The following is a 7,622-nucleotide window of genomic DNA, read 5'->3' as shown; positions in this document are numbered from 1 at the left end:
CTCCAGGTTATTACGAGTTCATAGACACCAAACATGTCTAGGTTCTCTTTTATTATCCAAGTGGTTAAAAAAAATTCCCAAGTTTGCTTTAAAAAAAAAAAAAAATTGCGCCATCTTCCGAGTTCCATAGCGTCTCCATTTTTCGTGATCTCGGGTTGGGTGGGGGCTTATTTCTTTATCGCCTTATTGGGGGACACAGATTACCATGGGTGTATGCTGCTGCTGCTAGGAGGCTGACACTATGCAAAAAACAAGAAAATTGACTCCTCCCCGGCAGTATACACCCACCGACAGATACCAAGTACCTCAGTTTGTGCTTAGTGTCTGTAGGAGGCGGACCGGGATCTCCCCAGATCCGCATCTAACCATTTTCTTTTAGGTTTTGTGTGTGTGTATTAATCTTTTCCCATTTATTTTCCAGATTCTACATCGGGAAACAGGGGGTAAATGTTCACCCTGCTTTCCCATATCATGCGGCTGAGCGAGCAGTGTGGTGTCGCCCACATCGCAACTCTCAGTACCGCAGGCAGGACTTTTTCCATATCACCATTCGGTGCTATGGGCGGACGACAGGTGGCCGGTCCTTGCCAAAACAACTCCTCATCCCTATCCCAGGACAGGGCTGAGAGGAAGACGGTAGTCGCCATCGCTCCCAACAAAAGGACGCCGTCTTCTACGTGACACGGGTAAGAGGACCTCTCCCAGCGGCCTGTCTGCTATACATGCCCCTGCGGTCATCCTCTTCAGGGACGTCAGGTAAGATCCGAACGTTCCCTTTAGCCCCGTATGTTTTCACAAGCAGTGGTTTCAAACTTTGAATTTCCCGCCTCTACTCCCCCACTGCAGCCGCGCGCCTCACATCGCAGCCGCGCTCTGGTTATACTAGGATCAGGGAAAGAGGCACACAAGGTCTACTAGGACGGTCCTTGTAAGCAGTGGTTCAACGCAGGCTCACCTTTTATTATCGGCGCCGCGGGCATCAGTATAAGAGCTCGGCGGGGAGGGAGACACGGTTTCACTTTCACTTTCAGCACGCTCCCTCCTCCCTGTTCTGAGCACGCTCCCTTTTCTCTGGGTGTGAATTTCCACTCTGTGCGCGCTTTTTTCTCACGCCCATTTCACACCAATCACAGCGCTACTTTCTTTTTAAGGATGTCAATCTCCATTTTTACCGCGCCCCTCCTCTGCCATTGCCTAGTCGCCACGACGCCACGTACCGCCCACCGAGATCACAGCCAGCTTCCTTCTGCAATTTCACTGGCTTCCTGCGCTGCTTGGGGGACACGTCAGGGTCCAGCTCGTCAGAACTTCGGTAGGCTCGGCGCTTAATGGAAAAATTGTCTCTCCTCTGCAGCCCTACTATTTAGTGCAGCCTTTAGTGCAGCCATAGTGCTCAACATACCTATGTTTAACCCTTCAACGGCGCTATCTTTCAAGCCCACCGTTATCCACTACGCTTGTGCACGCTGTAAAAGGAAGTGGGCGTCAGGTCAGTCGTCTCCCCTCTGCCTGTCCTGCAGCCCTTCAGCTATGTCGGCCTCTCAGGAGCACACCGATTCCCGGGATGAGGGCACTTCCCCTCTCCCATAGTGGGCCGTTGCAATGTCCCAGTCGGTCTTCGATCTGACTAAAGTCTCTCAGTCCCTGGTCCAGGTCCTAGAACGTTAGCCTCAGTTATCTACAGCCACCTGTGCACCGACCGCCTCTCAGGGTGAGTCATCCGCACCTGACCGCGACCTTCAGAGGGACAAGCCGAGTAGGATTTCTAGGAAGCATGTTCTGTCTGGCTCGTCTTCCAGTTCGCTAGGCCCGTCGGCTTTTCCCAGGTGTCCTTCTCCGTCTTCAGAGGACGACCCTAGGTCTGACGACGATCCCCAATCGGGATCTAGTTCAGAAGCAGATAATATATCTAAAACGCGGAATATGGTCGATAGTCTTCTTTCTGCCATCTTCCAAACCTTGGAAATTAAGCAGGACGAACCTCCTCCTCAGGAATGTTCTGTTCCATTTAAACGAGCGAGGCCTCCATCCCGAACCCTTTCAAACCACAAGGAGTTCGATACTACTCTAACCAAACATTGGGAGCACCCTGATCAACGCTTTTCAGGCCGCAGGTACTTAGATGTTCTGTATCCCTTTGATGTAGATCTGCTCACAAAATGGACCAAAGCCCCCGAGGTGGATCCTCCCGTCTCTCGTATAGCCTCTAAGACGGTTCTATCCCTTCCGGACAGGGCATCGCTTAAGGATCCAACAGGCAGGCAGATAGAATCTCTGGCTAAGTCCATTTTTGAGGCATCCGGTGCCTCTCTCTGTCCTATTTTCGCTTCCTCCTGGGTGGCAAAAGTCATTTCAGCTTGGGCAAAAACTCTTCGCAGAGGCATCTTAGCGGCAGCTCTCCAGGACGAGCTGGCAGATCTAGCGGATCAAATTAATCATGCGGGTAAATACCTCTTAGCCGCCTCTTTGGATGCGGCTGGGTGCGTAGCAAGGGCTAACAGCAACATAATAGCCATACGCCGAGTCCTTTGGCTAAGGTCATGGAATGCAGATACCACCTCTAAAAAGTCGCTTACCAATCTGCCTTTCCTTGGTTCTCGGCTCTTTGGAGCCAAGCTAGATCAAATAATTTTGGATGCCACTGGTGGTAAGAGCACTTCTCTCCCTCAGTCTCGGCCAAAACGCTTTTTTAACAGAAAGGGTTTCCGGCCGTTTAGGCCCTTTCCTGCCTTCTCGTCCACAGAAAAATCTACCCAGCAAGGTTCTCCTCCAAGTGACGGGTCACCCCCACCTGGAAGTTTTTCCAGGGTGGGAGGCAGACTTTCCTTTTTTGCGGACGCTTGGCTGTCTGTTGTCGACGATGCTTGGGTCAGGGAAATCATCGCATACGGATACAAGATCGAATTTGCTTCCCAGCCAAACAGACGTTTTTTCCTGTCTCGACCCCCAAGACAGCGGTCCCACGTTCCAGGTTTCTTTCAAGCCGTCTCCTCCCTTCTTTCCGCCGGAGTGATTGTCCCCGTTCCCTCAGACGAACGGTTTTCAGGGTTCTACTCAAATTTTTTTGTAGTCCTGAAAGAAGACGGGACCCTTCGACCAATCCTGGTCCTCAAGTTGCTCAATCGCCATGTGAAGATTCTCCACTTCAAAATGGAGTCTCTTCGATCAGTGATAGCCTCAATGGAACCCGGAGAATTCCTCTGCTCTGTGAACATACGGGATGCTTAACTTCACATCCCTGTTTGTTTGCAACATCAGAAATATCTTCGGTTTGCGATTCAGGGAAATCACTATCAATTCACGGCCTAGCCTCTGCTCCCCGTGTTTTCACGAAGGTGATGGTGACGGTCATGGCCATCCTTCGATCCAGGGGGATTCTCATCATCCCTTATCTGGACGATCTCTTGTTCAAAGGCTCGTCCCGTCAAGACTGTCTCCTGAGTCTTCACATAACCCTGGATACCCTCGGCCGTCTCGGATGGTTAGTCAACAAAGAAAAGTCCATTCTCAGACCCACTCAGCGTCTGACCTTCCTAGGCATGGAATTCGACACGAATCTGGCCCGGGTGTTTCTTCCGAGGGGAAAAATTTGCGTCTCTGTCCAAAGAAATTCGAGCTCTCAAACGGCCGAAGCCCATTCCCCTTCGGCTCTGCATGAAAGTTCTGGGGAAGATGGTGGCTTCCATGGAGGCAGTGCCTTTTGCACAGTTTCATCTTCGCCCCCTTCAGCTGTCCCTCCTCTCAGCTTGGGACAAGACGACGTTGTCTTTAGACCGCCCCATTTTCCTCCCTCTCAGAGTGAGGCATTCCCTGACTTGGTGGGCAATGCCTACGTCAGTCCTCCAGGGGAGGTCCTTCCTCCCGCTCCAGTGGCAAGGCATTACCACCGATGCCAGCCTAGGTAGGTTGGGGAGCGGTTTTCCATCAGAGAACGGCCCAAGGACGCTGGAATCCACAGGAAGCTCTGCTCCCTATCAATCTTCTCGAAATCAGAGCAATCTTCCTGGCCCTTCTTTGCTGGCAACCTCTTCTCGTCAGCAAGCCGGTTCGCATTCAGTCGGACAACGCCATGGCTGTGGAGTACATAAACCATCATGGCGGCACGCGCAGCAACCAAGTGATGTCAGAAGTGGCCAAGATACTGCGCTGGGCAGAACAGTATGTTCCAGCAATCTCCGCTGTTCACATTCCAGGGGTGGAAAACTGGGCAGCCGACTTTCTGAGTCGCCAAAGCCTAGCGCCAGGCGAATGGTCTCTCCATTCCACAGTCTTCTATCAGATATGCCAGTGCTGGGGTTATCCGGATGTCGACCTCATGGCATCTCGGATGAACCACAAGGTTCCGCGTTTCGTAGCCAGGTCCAGGGACCCTCTAACCGTCGCTTGCGACGCCCTAGTAATTCCGTGGTCCCAGTTCCAACTCCCTTATCTGTTTCCACCTCTTGCCTTGATCCCAAGAGTGGTCAAGAAGATAAAATCGGAAGGCGTGCCAGTGTTTCTTGTGGCTCCAGACTGGCCAAGAAGGCCTTGGTATGCGGAACTGGTGAACATGCTCGCGGACGTCCCCTGGAGGCTTCCAGACCGTCCGGATCTTTTCTCACAAGGCCCCCTTTACCACGAGACTTCTCGGTCTCTGAATTTAACGGCATGGCCGTTGAGGCCGCAACCTTAAGAGAATCAGGTTTTTTCCAACCAGATGATTCAGACGATGGTCAAAGCCAGGAAACCAGCCTCTTCCCGCATCTACCATAGGCATTGGAAGGCCTTTTTCCGTTGGTGCGACGATAAAAGAGTCTTTCCAATGTCCTTTTCCATTCCGTCCATTCTGGGTTTCTCCAGCCTAGCTTAGATTCGAGTCTGTCTCTCAGTACCCTCAAGGGCCAGGTTTCCGCTTTGTTTATCCTTTTTCAAAGGAAGATCGCTTCTTTACCGCAGGTTAAGACATTTCTCCAAGGAGTCGCTCATGTGGCCCCTCCTCATCATTCACCGATAGAACCGTGGGATCTCAATCTCGTTCTTAGCGCTCTCCAAAAAAGCGCCGTTTGAGCCCATCCAGGACATCCCTTTGTCTTTTCTTTCATGGAAGGTAACCTTTCTGATTGCCATAACATCCATCAGAAGAGTTTCTGAATTAGCGGCCCTGTCATGTCGTTCTCCTTAGCTGGTACTCCATCAGGATAAAGTCGTCCTCAGGCCCGTTCCTTCTTTTCTCCCAAAGGTGGTATCCTCCTTCCACATCAACGAGGATATCGTTCTTCCTTCATTTTGTCCTGTTCCTTCTCACCCTCTTGAGAAGTCACTCCTCAAACTGGACGTTGTTAGAGCCTTGCGTGTTTATCTCGCTAGGACTGCTTCACTTCGTCAATCCGATTCATTGCTGGTCATCTCTGGTCACCGGAAAGGGCTTCCGGCATCCAAATCCACGATCGCTCGCTGGATTCGTTCTACTATTCTGGAAGCATACCGTCTTCAGGAAAAACGTCCGCCTCCGGGAGTGAGAACTCACTCCACCCGGGCGGTGGCAGCTTCGTGGGTCGTTCGACACCAGGCTTCGGATCTGCAAATTTGCAGGGCCGCGACCTGGTCGTTCTTCCATACGTTCGCGAAGTTCTACAGGGTTCATACCCAGGCTTCGTCTGATGCAGTCGGTGGTAGGAAGGTCCTGCAGGCGGCGGTGGCGCATTGGCCGACCTAAGCCCTTCCTGTTCTTTCGTTCCTTATTGCTGTTCCCGCCCTTGGGACTGCTTTGGAACGTCCCATGGTAATCTGTGTCCCCCAATAAGGCGATAAAGAAAGATGGATTTTTGGTTCTTACCGTAAAATCTCTTTCTTGGAGCCTTCATTGGGGGACACAGCACCCTCCCTGTTTAAGTTGTACCGTGTTGGGTCCTTGAGTCCCTTGTTGGGTTGGTACATATGTTATAGTTCCGTTGCTTCTCCTACTGCTTTCTCACCAACTGAGGTACTTGGTATCTGTCGGTGGGTGTATACTGCCGGGGAGGAGTCAATTTTCTTGTTTTTTGCATAGTGTCAGCCTCCTAGCAGCAGCAGCATACACCCATGGTAATCTGTGTCCCTCAATGAAGGCTCCAAGAAAGAGATTTTACGGTAAGAACCAAAAATCCATCTTTTTTGCTTGCCGAGCTGTCGTTTTTAATGAGACCATTTTGGTGCAGATACCTTCTTTTGATCGCCCGTTATTGCATTTTAATACAATGTCACAGCGACCAAAAAAAACATAATTCTGGCATTTTCATTTTTTTCTCGCTAAGCCGTTTAGCAATCGGGTTAATACTTTTTTTTTTATTGCTAGATCGGGCGATTCTGAACGCGGAGATACCAAATATGTGTATGTGTCCGATTTTTTAAAAAATTTTTTATTGTTTTATTTTGAATGGGGCGAATGGGGGGTGATTTGAACTTTTGTGTTTTTTTTATTTTCTTCATATTTTTAAAATATTTTTTTTTTTTACTTTTGGCATGCTTCAATAGCCTCCATGGGAGACCAGAAGCTGCCACAACTCGATCTGCTCTGCTACATACAGGTGATGAGAAGATCGCTAATGTCAATAAAGCATCATCTGGAAATAATGCCAGTTTATATTCCTTTTCCCTTCTGCTCTCTCCGTGAATGTTTGTGTTGAGGCGTATAGCAGCGGTGAGGGGCCCTATACACATAACACAATATTGCATATTATTATCTCCACCTTGTCTGCATGGTATGGACCCTACCTTGGTCTTTATAAATTAAATGGGGTAGACAATTAGGTAAACATGTTGGTAACATTTTAGTGGGAAGAAGTTCAAACTTTATTAAATACATAATACCAATATAAAATCAATTAAAAGGTACTGCAAAGAAAAAATACTCTGATGGTATCAGAGAGATATACTTCCAGATGATTAACAGCGTAATCAAAGTCTCTTAAATCTACAAAAAGGAGCCTAAAAATATTTCTATGTGGTGTTTGTTGATATCACAGTTCACGTGAATAAATATATGGAATCAATATATGAGCAGATAAAAATTATCAAGCCAAGTATATGGCAGAGACTGTTGATATTATTTACAGTACATATAAGAATGTGAATTAAGGCATTAGTCAAATATACTGTATTAGCCAGACAGAAATGAATGTTGCGCTCTTATGGAGTGAAGGTGCCATTGAATCTCCCGGTCGCGGCACTGTTGGCATGCAGGTACGCCCACTAGCAACACACCCTGGGACAAATCCCAGTAGTGGGTAAAGCCACCATGACGTCAGTGGATGCGGTGGCCAGGAGACCGTGATAGTGGTGCACAACTCCAAAACTCACCCAGAAGGCACCAGGAAGGGTATTGAATGATGCCACCCACTGGATGTACATGTAAAAGACCCGCTTACATCAAAATAGGAGTCCATGTATTTTGATGGAACTTGACATAAATAAGGCGCATATGGGATAGGAGCTGTTTATATAGGTCGCATGACTCAGTATGTCAGAGAGCTAGTCCATGTTTCTACGGGACATATCTATGTGTATGGGAAACAGATTAGTGGAATATGTAAAATAAAACGAAGAATAATAAAGAGTGAGCAGCGAAGAAGAATAATAATACATAATGAATAAATAAAATATTT

At 48.7% G+C, this 7,622-nt stretch overlaps 1 protein-coding gene across 5 annotated transcripts in view; it reads left to right on the top strand.

The window, feature by feature from the left end:
* Positions 1-7,622, top strand: part of LOC141046814 (cohesin subunit SA-2-like) — a 195,255-nt gene that overhangs the window by 49,356 nt on the left and 138,277 nt on the right. The gene's annotated exons all lie outside the window — the stretch shown is intronic.

The sequence above is a fragment of the Dendrobates tinctorius genome, unplaced genomic scaffold, assembly GCF_039654945.1.
Source record: "Dendrobates tinctorius isolate UK_male_01 unplaced genomic scaffold, ASM3965494v1 ptg000121l, whole genome shotgun sequence".
NCBI classification, from domain to species: domain Eukaryota; kingdom Metazoa; phylum Chordata; class Amphibia; order Anura; family Dendrobatidae; genus Dendrobates; species Dendrobates tinctorius.
The sequence above is the reverse complement of the archived record's forward strand: the minus strand, read 5'-3'. Positions and strand labels throughout refer to the sequence as shown.